The sequence below is a fragment of the Salvelinus fontinalis genome, chromosome 15 (assembly GCF_029448725.1).
Source record: "Salvelinus fontinalis isolate EN_2023a chromosome 15, ASM2944872v1, whole genome shotgun sequence".
NCBI classification, from domain to species: domain Eukaryota; kingdom Metazoa; phylum Chordata; class Actinopteri; order Salmoniformes; family Salmonidae; genus Salvelinus; species Salvelinus fontinalis.
This window is the reverse complement of record NC_074679.1, coordinates 9,499,407-9,513,714: the sequence shown is the minus strand read 5'-3', so window position 1 is coordinate 9,513,714 and position 14,308 is coordinate 9,499,407.

The following is a 14,308-nucleotide window of genomic DNA, read 5'->3' as shown; positions in this document are numbered from 1 at the left end:
ACTTTGTGTTGTTTTTGTCACACTGCTTTGCTTTATCTTGGCCAGGTCGCAGTTGTAAATGAGAACTTGTTTTCAACTGGCCTATTTGGTTAGATAAAGGTCAAATATATATATTTTTAAACTCTTAGGTTGAGGGAGTGTCACGTTCCTGACCTGTTTTATGTTATTTTTGTATGTGTTTAGTTGGTCAGGGCGTGAGTTGGGGTGGGCATTCTATGTTTTGTGTTTCTATGTTTAGGTCACTTGTAATTAGCCTTATATGGTTCTCAATCAGGGACAGGTGTTTGACGTTTTCCTCTGATTGAGAACCATATAAAGGTTGGCTGTTCACAATGTTTGTTTGTGGGTGATTGTCTTCCGTGTCTGTGTCTACGTGTCTGTGTCTGTGTTGATGTAGTCTGTTCCTGTTCATGAGTTCTTCGTGTATTTATGTAAGTTCCATGTCCAGGTCTGTCTACATCGTCGTTTGTTGTTTTGTAATTTTCCAAGTGTTTTTCGTCTTCGTCTTCGTCTGGAAATAAATCATTATGTATTCACAACCCGCTGCATTTTGGTCCACAAATCCCTACTCCTCCTCTTCGTCTGAAGAGGAGGAGGACACCCGTTACAGGGAGGAGGATTTTAAGAACCAGAGCTCACATCACCCAAACAGACCTCTGTTGCAATTTATTTTATGTCATGTCAGTTTTATGTATATTATAAATGAACATTTTCTCTGTATGCTGGGGCAAGTCTCAGGTTAAAATCACAATCTTCGAATCTTTAAAACCATACAAAAGCTAACTTTATTAATAGTCCTCACAGCATTTAGGAAGGGATGCATGAGTTTTGGCGTGTCCCGAAGAGGGAAGCCTGTTTCTCTGACGATGCTGAAAAAATGTAATTCATTAATAGGAAAAAAAGACACAGGATAAGAAAATAAATACATTTATAATGTTCAGTAGAGCGAAGTGACCTAACAAACTATTGTGTGATGTGACAGCCCAAGTGTCACTCAGAGTCACCCTGATGACACACCTGCCAGATAGGTGTGTCATGGTGTGGCTCATAAAAATGGATGCTATTTAAAACAGAAATAGAGCTTATTACTAATGCTCATTCACAAACAAGTGTCCAAAAACCTATGGAAATGGTTTTACATGATAGGTACTTACTGTAGAGCATGGGAAGAGATGAATAAGTAGCATAACATGATTAACAGGTATAACACAGTGTACTTGATAACAACATTCAGGTGAAATAAAATAAATAAAGGTGAAATAAAATAAAAAACATCAGTGCCACAGGTAACTTCCACAAAGCTATGAATGATCTGAGAGACAAGCATCATAAAATTCAACATACCAATTAGGATCTGGCAAAAAAAAAATACTTGAGTCAGTTATAGAACCCATTGCCCTTTATGGTTGTGAGGTCTGGGGTCCTGTCACGACTTCTGCCGATGTCGGTTCCTCTCCTTGTTCGGGCGGTGTTCGGCAGTCGACGTCACCGGTCTTCTAGCCATCGCCGATCTATTTTCCATTTGTTTTGTCTTGTTTTCCCACACACCTGGTTTTCATTCCCTCATTACGTGTTGTGTATTTAACCCTCTGTTCCCCCAATGTCTTTGTGTGGTATTGTTTGTTGTAAGTGCATGTGCACATTGTTGTCTGGTGAGCGACGGGTTTTGTACCCATTCTTTATTATTCTGGATGCCGGTGGTTATATGCATATATATATTAAACTGCTCCGGTTATTACCCAGTTCTGCTCTCCTGCGTCTGACTTCGCTGCCACCAGTGACGCACCCCTTTAGGATCTGGCTAAAAAATACTTCAATCAGTCATAGAGCCCATTGCCCTTTATGGTTGTGAGGTCTGGGGTCCGCTCACCAGCCAAGAATTCACAAAATGGGACAAACACCAAATTGAGATTCTGCATGCAGAATTTAGCAAAAATATCCTCTGTGTACAAAGTAAAACACCAAATAATGCATGCAGATACCCTCTAATGATCAAAATCCAGAAAAGAGCTGTTAAATTCTACAATTACCTAACAAGGAAGCAATTCCCAAATCTTCCATAACAAAGCCACCATCAACAGAGAAATGAACTTGGAGAAGAGCCCTCTAAGCAAGCTGGTCCTGGGGCTCTGTTCACAAACACAAACAGACCCCACAGAGACCCAGGACAGCAACACAATTAGACCCAACCAAATCATGAGAAAACAAAAAGATAATTACTTGACACATTGGAAATAATTTTACCAAGAAACAGAGCGAACTAGAATGCTATTTGGTCCTAAACAGAGAGTACACAGTGGCAGAATACCTGACTGCTGTGACTGACCCAAAATTAAGGAAATCTTTGATTATGTACAGACTCAGTAAGCATAGCCTTGCTATTGAGAAAGGCAGCCGAAGGCAGACTTGGCTCTCAAGAGAAGACAGGCTATGTGCACACTGCCCACAAAATGAGGTGGAAACTGAGCTGCACTTCCTAACCTCCTTAGAGACACATATTTCCCTCAGATTACACAGACCCACAAATAATTTGAAAACAAATCCAATTTTGATAAGCTCCCATATCTATTGGGTGAAATACCCAGTGTGCAATCACAGCAGCAAGATTTGTGACCTGTTGCCACAAGAAAAGGGCAACCAGTGAAGAACAAACACCAATGTAAATGCAACCTATACTTAAGTATATTTAGAACCAAACTAAATTTTCCCTTTCGTACTTTAACTATTTGCTCATCATTACAACACCGTATATATACATGATATGACATTTGAAATGTCTTTATTCTTTTGAAAGTTTTGTAAGTGTAATGTTAACTGTTCATTTTTTATTGTTTATTTCACTCTTGTTTATTTTATATTTCACTTGCTCTGGCAATGTAAACATATGTTTCCCATGCCAATAAAGCTCTTAAATTGTATTGAATTGAGAGAGAGAGAGAGAACTGGCTGGGGGATGAGATCTCTAAAAGACATGACTGCTTTAGCGACACTCCAGGGTAGCTCCTTTGTACTGGAATTCTTTGCAGTTTGGTTGTTTTCAGATTTAAAAAATGTAAAAAATCTCCTGCGTAATGGAGTAATAGGAATGAACCAGAAAGATCAGTTTTAAGGTAGGCTGTCACGCCCTGACCTTAGTTCCTTTTGTATGTCTCTATTTTGGTTTGGTCAGGGCGTGAGTTGGAGTGGGCATTCTATGTTTTTTGTTCTATGTTTTCTTTTTCTATGTGTTTGGCCGGGTGTGGTTCTCAATCAGAGGCAGCTGTCTATCGTTGTCTCTGATTGAGAACCATACTTAGGTAGCCTTTTCCCACCTGTGGTTGGTGGGTAGTTGTTTCCTGTTTTGTGTTGTTGCACCTTTCAGGACTGTTTCCATTTTCGTTTCTTACATTCACTTTGTTATTTAGTATTTTCGTGTTCAGTTATAATAAATTAACATGGACACTTACCACGCTGCGTTTTGGTCCGATCTTTCCTGTTCCTCAGATGAAGAAGATCGTTACATAGGCGTACTCAAATTCTTACATTTGTTATTGTTTTCAGTAAAACCCTCTTGGGCAACCCTTAAGGTCCCTGCTACAACTAGGCTCCTGTGGACTGGACTTAATCTCAACATTAATTTGCTCATATCACCAAAAGGGTAACAGATTGGTCAACAGTACTGAAGATATATTATGAATACATTTGTTTTACTCCCCCCCCCCCCAATTCGGGTACTTCTAGGGTACTTTTAGGGTACTTCTGAGCAGTGGCGTAAAGTACTTAAGTAGAAATACTTTTAAGTAATTTTTGGGGGGTATTTGTACTTTTCTTTACTATTTATATTTTTGACAACTTTTACTTCACTACATTCCTAAAGAAAATGATGTACTTTTTACTCCCTACCTTTTCCTTGAAACCCAAAAGTACTCGTTACATTTTAAATGCTTAGCAGGACAGGAAAATGGTCCAGTTCACGTACTTATCAAGAGAATACGTGGTCATCCCTACTGCCTCTGATCTGACGGACTCACTAAACACAAATGCATCGTTTCCAAATTATCTGTGCATGAGTATGCCCCTGGCTATCCGTAAATTTAAAAACATTTAAATGGTGCCTTTGCTTAATATAAGTAATTTGAAAAGATTGATACTTTTCAATCAATCAAATGTATTTATAAAGCCATTCTTACATCAGCTGATGTCACAAAGTGCTGTACAGAAACCCAGCCTAAAACCCCAAACAGCAAGCAATGCAGGTGTAGAAGCACGGTGGCTAGGAAAAACTCCCTAGAAAGGCCAGAACCTAGGAAGAAACCTAGAGAGGAACATGTCTATGAGGGGTGGCCAGTCCTCTTCTGGCTGTGCCGGGTGGAGATTATAACAGAACATGGCCAAGATGTTCAAATGTTCATAGATGACCAGCAGGGTCAAATAATAATAATCACAGTGGTTTTAGAGGCTGCAACAGGTCAGCACCTCAGGAGTAAATGTCAGTTGGCTTTTCATAGCGTTTTTCGTTTTCAAAGTGTTTTCATAAAGTTTTTCTACCGCTCCTGCTGTCTCTATAGAGTACTTTTGATACTTAAGTATATTTAGAACCAAATACTTTTAGACTTTTACTCAAGTAGTATTTTACTCAGTAACTTTCTATTGAGGTATCTATACTTTTACCCAAGTATGACATTTGGGTACTTTTTCCACCACTGCTTCTGAGTATAATGCATACCATGGTGTTGAGTTGCTCCACTGTTTTCAAGGGCTCTATTGATTAAATCCACTGTCAGAACATTGTGTACACTGCCTGCATTTGTCACCTTATACCTGCTAAACCTTATTCCACCTTTTCTTCTTTTTTTTTAACCTCAACCACATTTTTTGATGCTGACTCAAACTATTCTTGAACCGCCCTCATACTGACATGCAGTTGGAATCAACCACTGTGTTATGAAAGGTATTACAAGATACATTATGAAATATCTGACATGTCATCAGGGTGACTCTGAGTGACATTTGGGCTGTCACACCACACAATAGTTGGTTTAAGTCTACTTCGCTCTACTGAACAATAGAAATGTATTTACTTTCCTATCTTGTGTTCGTCTCCTATTAGTTTATTCAGTTTGTTCAGCATCCTCAGAGAAACAGGCTTCCCTCTTCGGGACACGCCAAAACTCATGCATCACCTGCTAAATGCTGTGAGGACTATTAATAAAGTTAGCTTTTGTATGGTTTTAAAGATTTGAAGATTGTGATTTTAACATGTGACCAGCCCCAGCATACAGAGAACATTTTTATTTATAAAACACAGCACTTTATGACATAAAATAAATTGCAACAGAGGTCTGTTTGGGTGACGTGCTCTGGTTCTTATAGCCTCCCTCACAGCCTAAGAGTTAAGCACTGATTTATTCACCTGTGGCTTATCCCCCTTATATCTCAGACACATACAGTATTTCAATCAATCAATCAATTATATGGCTAGACTTAATTAAGTCAATTCACTTTTTTTTTGCATTCCTGTATACGGTATATTGTTTTGATCATATCTGTAAATAAAGCATCTGCACTTCAATTAAAAGGGATGTCTGATTAGGTCAGGAAAAAGGCCTTGAGGATACATGGTCCTCTTGTTTCATAACACTTTTGAATTGATCATACAATGCTAAACATTTTACATATTTACAATGCTAAAAACTGAACATACAGGTATTATGTTGTGGGTTGTGATTGGTTAATGTTCAGCCCCTGTTTGTTTTAGGTTTAAGGTTGTGATTGGTTAATGTTCAGCCCCTGTTTGTTTTAGGTTTAGGGTTGTGATTGGTTAATGTTCAGCCCCTGTGTGTTTTTCATCCAGATTCACATTTATTTTCCAAGTAATAGCAGACAATATTTTACATACAGTAGAATTTTTTAAGGGACCAAAGAGTCAGTCTGTTTTGTGTTCTCCTTTTTTTGCCATGGAAAATCAAGTCTCGTAATCGTCACTATAGTGGTATCGTGACAACCCTAGTTTGAAATGTAAAGGGGGGAACCATGAGACCAGTTTGGGCAGAACTGCTACACTTGACATCACAGGAGGTTGGTGGGCTCGTGCTATTGGCTGGAGCGGAATTAGTGGAACGGTATCAAATACATGGTTTTAATGTGTTTGATGCCATTCCATTTGCGCCGTTCCAGTCATTATTATGAGCCATCCTCCCTCAGCAGCTTCCACTGCTTGACATAATATAATCTCATGTAGATAGATGTAGACGTCTCTTCTAAAGGTGCAACAGGGAGGTTGCATTTCGGTCGTACATTTCTGATGTGTCGACACTTTCTCTATTATTAGTTCTAGTTTAAAGTACTGCTGTAAATTGGTTGCCTGGTGGTCCAATCTGTTTGTCTTGTACAACAGATTGGCCTCAATCTCACACTCCCCTCTTTATTTATTTGGACAGTGAAGCTAAAACTTTTCATTTGGCTCTATACTCCAGCATTTTGGATTTCAGATCAAATGTTTCATATCAGGCGACAGAACAGAATGTCACCTTTAATTTGAGGGTATTTCCCTACATATCTGTTTTATAGTTAAGAAATTAAAGCATTTTATGTATCTAGGCACCCCATTTGAAGGTGTAATAAGTATTTAGACAAATTGTCCCATATTCCATGCAATGACTACATCAGGCTGTAGTGTGGTGGTTTCTTTGCAGCAATTCGACCACGAAGGCCTGATAGGTCTCCTCTGAACAGTTGATGTTGAGATGTGTCCATATTAAGGCAAGAACAGCTCAAATAAACAGTCCATTATTACCTTAAGACATTAAGGTGTCACATTCGCTGGAATAATGGTCGGACCAAGGCGCAGCAGCGTATGGAGAGTTCCACATATTTATTAGAAAATGAAACTTTGAAAATACAACAAAAAAACGAATAAACAATAAACTAACAACGAACCGTGACTATTAAGATGTTAAGTGCACTAACTCAAATCACAGTAACATAAACAATATCCCATAACCCACAGGTGGAAAAAATGCTACTTAAGTATGATCCCCAATTAGAAACAACGATAACCAGCTGCCTCTAATTGGGAATCATACAAATCACCAACATAGAAAATAAACCTAGAACCCCACATATAAAATATAAACTAGAACAACCCCTAGTCATGCCCTGACCTACTCTACCATAGAAAATAAATGCTCTCTATGGTCAGGACGTGACAGAAGGTTAGTCAATACAGTACATTTCAAGAACTTTGAACGTTTCTTCAAATGCAGACGCACAAACCATCAAGGGCTATGAACTGGCTCTCATGAGGACCGCCACAGAAAAGGAAGACCCAGAGTTACCTCTGCTGCAGAGGATAAGTTCATTAAAGTTACCAGCCTCAGGAAATTGCAGTCCAAATAAATGCTTCACAGAGTTCAAGGAACAGACACATCTCAACATCAACTGTTCAGAGGAGACTGCGTGAATCAGGCCTTTGTGGTTAAATTGCTGCAAAGAAACCACTACTAAAGGACACCAATAAGAAGAAGAGACTAGAAACACGAGCAATGGACATTAGAACGGTGGAAATCTGTCCTTTGGTCTGATTTTGAGATTTTTGGTTCCAACCGCTGTGTCTTTGTGAAACGCAGAGTAGATGTATGGATGATCTCTGCATGTGTGGTTCCCACTGTGAAGCATGGAGGAGGAGGTGTGACGGTGTGGGGCTGCTTTGCTGGTGATGCTGTCTGTCATTTATTTAGAAGTCAATGCACACTTAACCATCATGGCACAGCAATCATACGCCATCTGGTTTGCGCTTAGTGGGACTATCATTTCGTTTTCAACAGGACAACGAGCCATCACACTTCCAGGCTGTGTAAGGGCTATCTGACCAATATGGAGAGTGATGGAGTGCTGCATCAGATGACCTGGCCTCCACAAATACCCAACCTCAACCCAATTGAGATGGTATGGGATGAGTTTGACCGCAGAGTGAAGTAAAAGCAGCCAACAAGTGCTCAGCATATGTGGGAAATCTGTTGGAATTCAAGACTGTTGGAAAAGCATTCCTCATGAAGCTGGTTGAGAGAATGCCAAGAGTGCACAGAGCTGTCATCACAGCAATTTGTTTAACACTTATTTGGTTACTACATGATCCCAAATGTGTTATTTCATAGTTTTGAAGTCTTCACTATTATTCTACAATGTAGAAAATAGTAAAAAAGAAAAGAAAAACCCTTGAATGAGTAGGTGTCCAAACTTTGACTGGTACAGTAGGTTTTTTTTCACCATGAAAAGATTTTGCACACCGCTTGAATATTTCACATCATACCTGCTGAACCTCATTTGTGACGCTGACACTCCCAAGATGCTTTACCATCATTGTTTGCCACGCCCAAAATATACACGATTTCCCCTCACACTGACACTGTCACTTCTCTTTGACAACGCTGTTGGAATAGACAGGTAAGTAAATCTCACAATAACAACGAATAATAATATATTATTATTATATTTAAGTAACTATACGATTTGTAATTTAAAATGTTTTATTGTATTTGACTGACATTTAGGATTTCATAGGCTTTAATATGGGATGACATGGAAATGTGTGTGATTTCTGTGATTTTTAGTGGTCTTCCAAAAGATTTGTTTTAGAATTTCGCAAGAATCTGATTTATATAAAATGCCATTCTTAGTATGTTTCTCATTTCACGAAAGGCAAGGTTCTATTACTGCACAATGTTGGGAATCTTGACTTGAAATACACTTATTTATTTGGACAGTGAAGCTAAAACATTTCATTTGGCTCTATATTGCAACATTATGAATTTCCGATCAAATGTTTAATTTAAAAAAAGATGTTGTATTGTCACGTACACCAGATACGTGCAGTGAAATGTGTTGTTTTACATTTAAGTCATTTAGCAGACGCTCTTATCCAGAGCGACTTACAAATTGGAAAGTTCACACATATTCATCCTGGTCCCCCGTGGGAATTGAACCCTGGTTCCCCCGTGGGAATTGAACCCACAACCCTGGCGTTGCAAGCGCCATGCTCTACCAACTGAGCCACACGGGACCACAGCGCCCCTGGAGAAAATGAGGGTTAAATACCTTGCTCTAGGGCACATCGACAGATTTTTCACCATGTCGGCTCAGATATTCAAACCAGCAACCTTTCAGTTACTGACCCAACTCTCTAACCGCTAGACTACCTGCTGCCTGTATGAGGTATGAGGCGACAGAACAGAATGTCACCTTTTATTTGAGGGTATTTTCATACTGTTTAGAAATTAACACATTTTATGTATTTAGTCCCCCCATTTGAAGGTGTATTTGGACAAAAGTATTTGGACAAATTAATTTATAGTGTATTAAAAACCCATAAAAGTATTTTTTCCAGATTTTTAGTTTAGCCTCTCGCCACTAGTATACAAAATATAGAATATTTTTAATTCCTACATATTATTGGGAAATGGGGAAGGATACCTAATCAGTTGTACAACTGAATGCATTCAACTGAAATGTGTCTTCCACATTTAACCATGAATCAGAGAGGTGCAGGGGGCTGCCATAATCGACATCCACAGCGCCTGGGGAACAGTGGGTTAACTGCCTTGCTCAGGGACAGAATGACAGATTTTTACATTGCCAGTTTGGGGATTTGATCCAGAACCTTTCGGTTACTGGCCCAACGCTCTAATTAACACAGAACTCATGGTAAAATTGTGTTTTTCTGTCAGTAACTAGTTGCTTGACAAAATCCCAACATTTCAGAAGGATCAAATAAAGGGTTTTGAAATTATTAAATGTTTTACCCCCTTGGGGTCAAAATTTACCCCCGTTGCTGCTGTTAATACAACATACGTGTATTTGTCCAAATACTTGACACCTTCCAATGGGGGGACAAGATGCATAAAGTGCTTTCATTTCTAAATGGTAAAACAGATATGTATGGAAATACCCTCAAATAAAAGGTGACATTCGGTACTGCCACCTCATAAAAAACATTTGAGCTCTAATCTAAAATGCTGGAGTATAGAGCCAAATTAAAAGTTTTATCTTGACTCTCCAAATAAATATGGAAGGGAATGTATATGTTTGAACTGGAATTCATCTTTAAATATTTCATTGACATCAAGACATAATTTCTTGCGAAGGTCCGTGAATTTTAATCACGATCTGTATGGGTGTGTATCTCAAGTCAGCATTTGGACTTTACACATAACATGTGGTGTCTTACCTTATTAACAGATTATGCATATCTACAGTATATCTGTATGATTAATTTAATTGACAGAATTTCGGTTATTTTCCTTAATTATAATAGAATTTCCCCAAATATGTATAATTTTTTATCATTTCCAAATCGATTTGACAACCAACAGTATTTGCCGGTGCACCTTCTAATGAGGATGTTCTGCATTATCTTTAATATGCTTTTCAACACCAAAGGTTTTCATTAATGGGAAGGTGAGCCATACCCAATCTGATGATGGGATGCCTCACTACTTCAATATGGGCCCTACTACTCTCAGCCTTTGGATTTGGTAAGTTAATTTAACAGACAAAGACATCCCAACCTTGGCCCTCCTGTGTATACTGTATATAAGTGCAGTCCTCAGGTTATTTTATATGCAAAATAATAAATAAAACAGGGGATGTTGACGCCCGTCTGTGTGTTCAGTATCTGGTAGGTTATTAATTTAAACCATCCATAGTTAAACCCAACAAGTTGTTTGATATTTAATAACCCAGAAATCAATTGACCCCTCAGTTTATTACATCTAACAAATGCTGATAATAGATGAAATAAGAAACTATATAACTTTTATAGATTCTTTGTTCTGTCAATAAAGATATTCAACTGATTGTTTTTTTCCTTCTTATCTATATCAGGCTGCATAGCTACACTGATCTCTGCAGAGGTAGGTTGTCTCCCAATGCCAGATCATTTCACGCTCTTAAACTGGTAGATTAACACAGTGTAAAGTAATCGCTCCATTCTCAGTGTATTGACATGCGATGTTGTAGTCTGTATTAAGGAATAATGTATCATTATTATTATAATAAAAAATATAATTTGTCTTAATTATTGCGTGTACTATTTATATCCCAACAATATTATGGGCTATATGGTTGTGTTTTTCAGAGGAATGTAACACACATGAACGGTAGGTCATTTATTGAATATAATTTAAACAAAAATCTGTACTACGATGTGACTAAACTGGTCTTTTGTAATTAGATAACAACCAATAAATTGGTTAAAAGCTACAATTGAATAACATTAGTCAATTTAGCCATTTAGCAGCCACTCTTATCCAGAGCGACTTACAGGAGCAATTAGGGTTAAGTGCCTTGCTCAAGGGCACATAGACAGTTTTTTCACCTAGTCGGAGATTCAAACCAGCAACATTGTTGTTTACTGGCCCAATGCTCTTAACCGCTAGGCTACCTTCCGCCCGACAACAAAGCGTTCATTAAATCCAAATGACAATGACTCATGACTCAGTGATATTCCACAACTGCCATTTGTCATTGATTACTTATGTCACTTTTCCTCTTACTACTTGTCAAAATCTTAGAGCCACATCATTGGAGCCCGGAAAACAGGTTAGTGTTCACAAGCATGTAGCTACACTCGCATCTGCTAACCATATATGTATGTGACCAATCACATTTGATTTGAGAGATATTAACCGTTATTGTCGCTGTTTTTTTGTTGTGGTAAATTCTATGCCATAACGGCTTTGACCTCTATATGGACAAAATTATGCCTGTTATTTCTATTCTTTTCTGGAACAGAATGACGAACAATGCCTCACAAGGGGTCTGCAATTCAACAACACTGAATCAGGCCAGTTCCAGGGTAAGTATGTCCGTGTAGAGATGAGGTAGACATTAACAAAAAAAAATGAAGGATGAGTATTATTGGAATCTAGCTTTTACAGCATTGCCACAGTGTCAATTATTTTTTTTACGATAGAGGCTTCGTAAAACGTAGGCCTATGTAGAGGCAGGAAATATCAGCACAACCAATCAGAAACCGTTAAAACATCAACAACATGGTCCTATTTGTTGTTTGATAGTGCCCTCTTGTGGAAAAACCAATTAATAGCACCTACACCTGTCATTTGTAAATGGTCATGCACACACAAAAAAAAATTGTTATATGTTATATTTGTTCTCTGTACAAATGTATTAACGTATCTGTTCTCCTATTTAGATTTCTAAAGCTGTAGACTCCCTGACTAACCAACTGTCTTGTGAGGGAGGGAACAACCAAAGCTTTCCTGAAGAGAAGTTCCGCGTGCTGCAACAAGACCTCAGACAGATTATGAAATTGGCCTTAAAAGTCTTCCTTCATTTGGTACTTCATCTTTTCATACTAAGACCTCACTCGCACATTTTTACTGAACTAAGAATCATATTAGTAGTAACTATGAATCCCTACGGCAAATGCTCGGCCTCCGACCGCATGTCACTACAGAGGGTAGTGTGTACGGCCCAGTACATCACTGGGGCCAAGCTTTCTGCCATCCAGGACCTATATAATAGGTGGTGTCAGAGGAAGGCCCAAAAAATTGTCAAAGACTCCAGCCACCCTAGTCATAGACTGTTCTCTCTGCTACTGCATGGCAAGCGGTACCGGAGTGCCAAGTCTAGGTCCAAAAGGCTTCTTGACAGCTGTCGTGTTCGTCGCATGTGACTAATACAATTCGATTTGATTTAATTTCACGCTCGCACCTGGTCATGAATTAAAATCAACATGGATGATGTTGGGATTTTTCAGAAAGTGTAAACAATGTCAACTGTCCAATTTATTTCAGGGCACCAATGAATCAAAGTCTGAGGTCCTGGATGTCTTTAGAGCTTTGAACAGTCTCAACAGTGAAAACGTTCAAAATGTACAGTTCATCCGTCTGTGGTTCAACGTCCAGCTGGTACCTCTTTTACCCCACATTACCGGAGACTTCGTGACCCTGTTGAGCACAAGAGACTTCAGCTGCAGCTCCTATCAGACACTGTGCGTTGACAATCATTCTGATTCCCATATCATTGAGGAAATTGTCCTCTTCGATGTTGTTTCATCTAAATTATTTTCTATTTAAGGGTCGTGGGATTGAGTGGTGAACTGTTATCCATTAATGAAGAGCAGAAACAATTGATCTACACTCACTTTATCCGTCGTTTCCTGATCAGAAAGGGATCATCAGGTATTTAACATTTTAAGAAAAGCCGAATTCGCAAATCCCTTTAACATGTAAGATTTAATTGTGTTGTTCCATTTATGTTAAATTATTCATCAGAAAGTAAAGTGATGTATGTTTTAATTGTTGTGGCAGATCCTGGATGCTTGGGAAATGTAAATGAAAGTGCAGACTGGTTGTTGAAAAATTTTGGAAACTTTTCGAGCATTGCTCATTTAAAGGATCTGTACGAACTAAACCAGCATTTCTCTGCGGTGAGTATTTCAAAATCTCATTTTAAGCAATAACGATGAAAAAAGTGACAAAAGAGAAATCCATGATTTAACACCAGTTGTTTTTTTTTAGCTGGAGGTTTTGAACGTCCTCTCACCAAACCAAAAGGCAGAATTGATACTGGACCCAAGAACTGGCGCTCTGGAGAATGAGACTCTTGTGAAGAACATTTTCATCAGCTTGCTGGAATCTCCAAGGGAAGAGCAGCTCAATGAGTTCTTTGTGACTTTTGTTGAAGTCACCAAGCAGGTGAGTACATCACTCTCTGGCTGGAATGGACATTGTACAGTTGAGACATGGCTCTCGACAAATTCATCTGACAAAACAATCAGGATGAATGGATGTCCTCCTAAACCATGAACCATTTGCCACCAAGCCAGTAGTGATATGCAGCATACCACCCTGCATATCACTACTGGCTTGCTTCTGAAGCTAAGCAGGGTTGATCCTGGTCAGTCCCTGGATGGGAGACCAGATGCTGCTGGAAGTGGTGTTGGAGGGCCAGTAGGAGGCACTCTTTCCTCTGGTCTAAAAAATATCCCATTGCCCCAGGGCAGTTATTGGGGACACTGCCCTGTGTAGGGTGCCGTCTTTCGGATGGGATGTTAAACGGGTGTCCTGACTCTCTGAGGTCATTAAAGATCCCATGGCACTTATTGTAAGAGTAGGGGTGTTAACCCCGGTGTCCTGGCTAAATTCCCAATCTGGCCCTCAAACCATCATGGTCACCTAATAATCCCCAGTTTACAATTGGCTCATTCATACCCCTCCTCTCCCCTGTAACTATTCCCCAGGTCGTTGCTGCAAATGAGAACGTGTTCTCAGTCAACTTACCTGGTAAATAAATAAATAAATACATT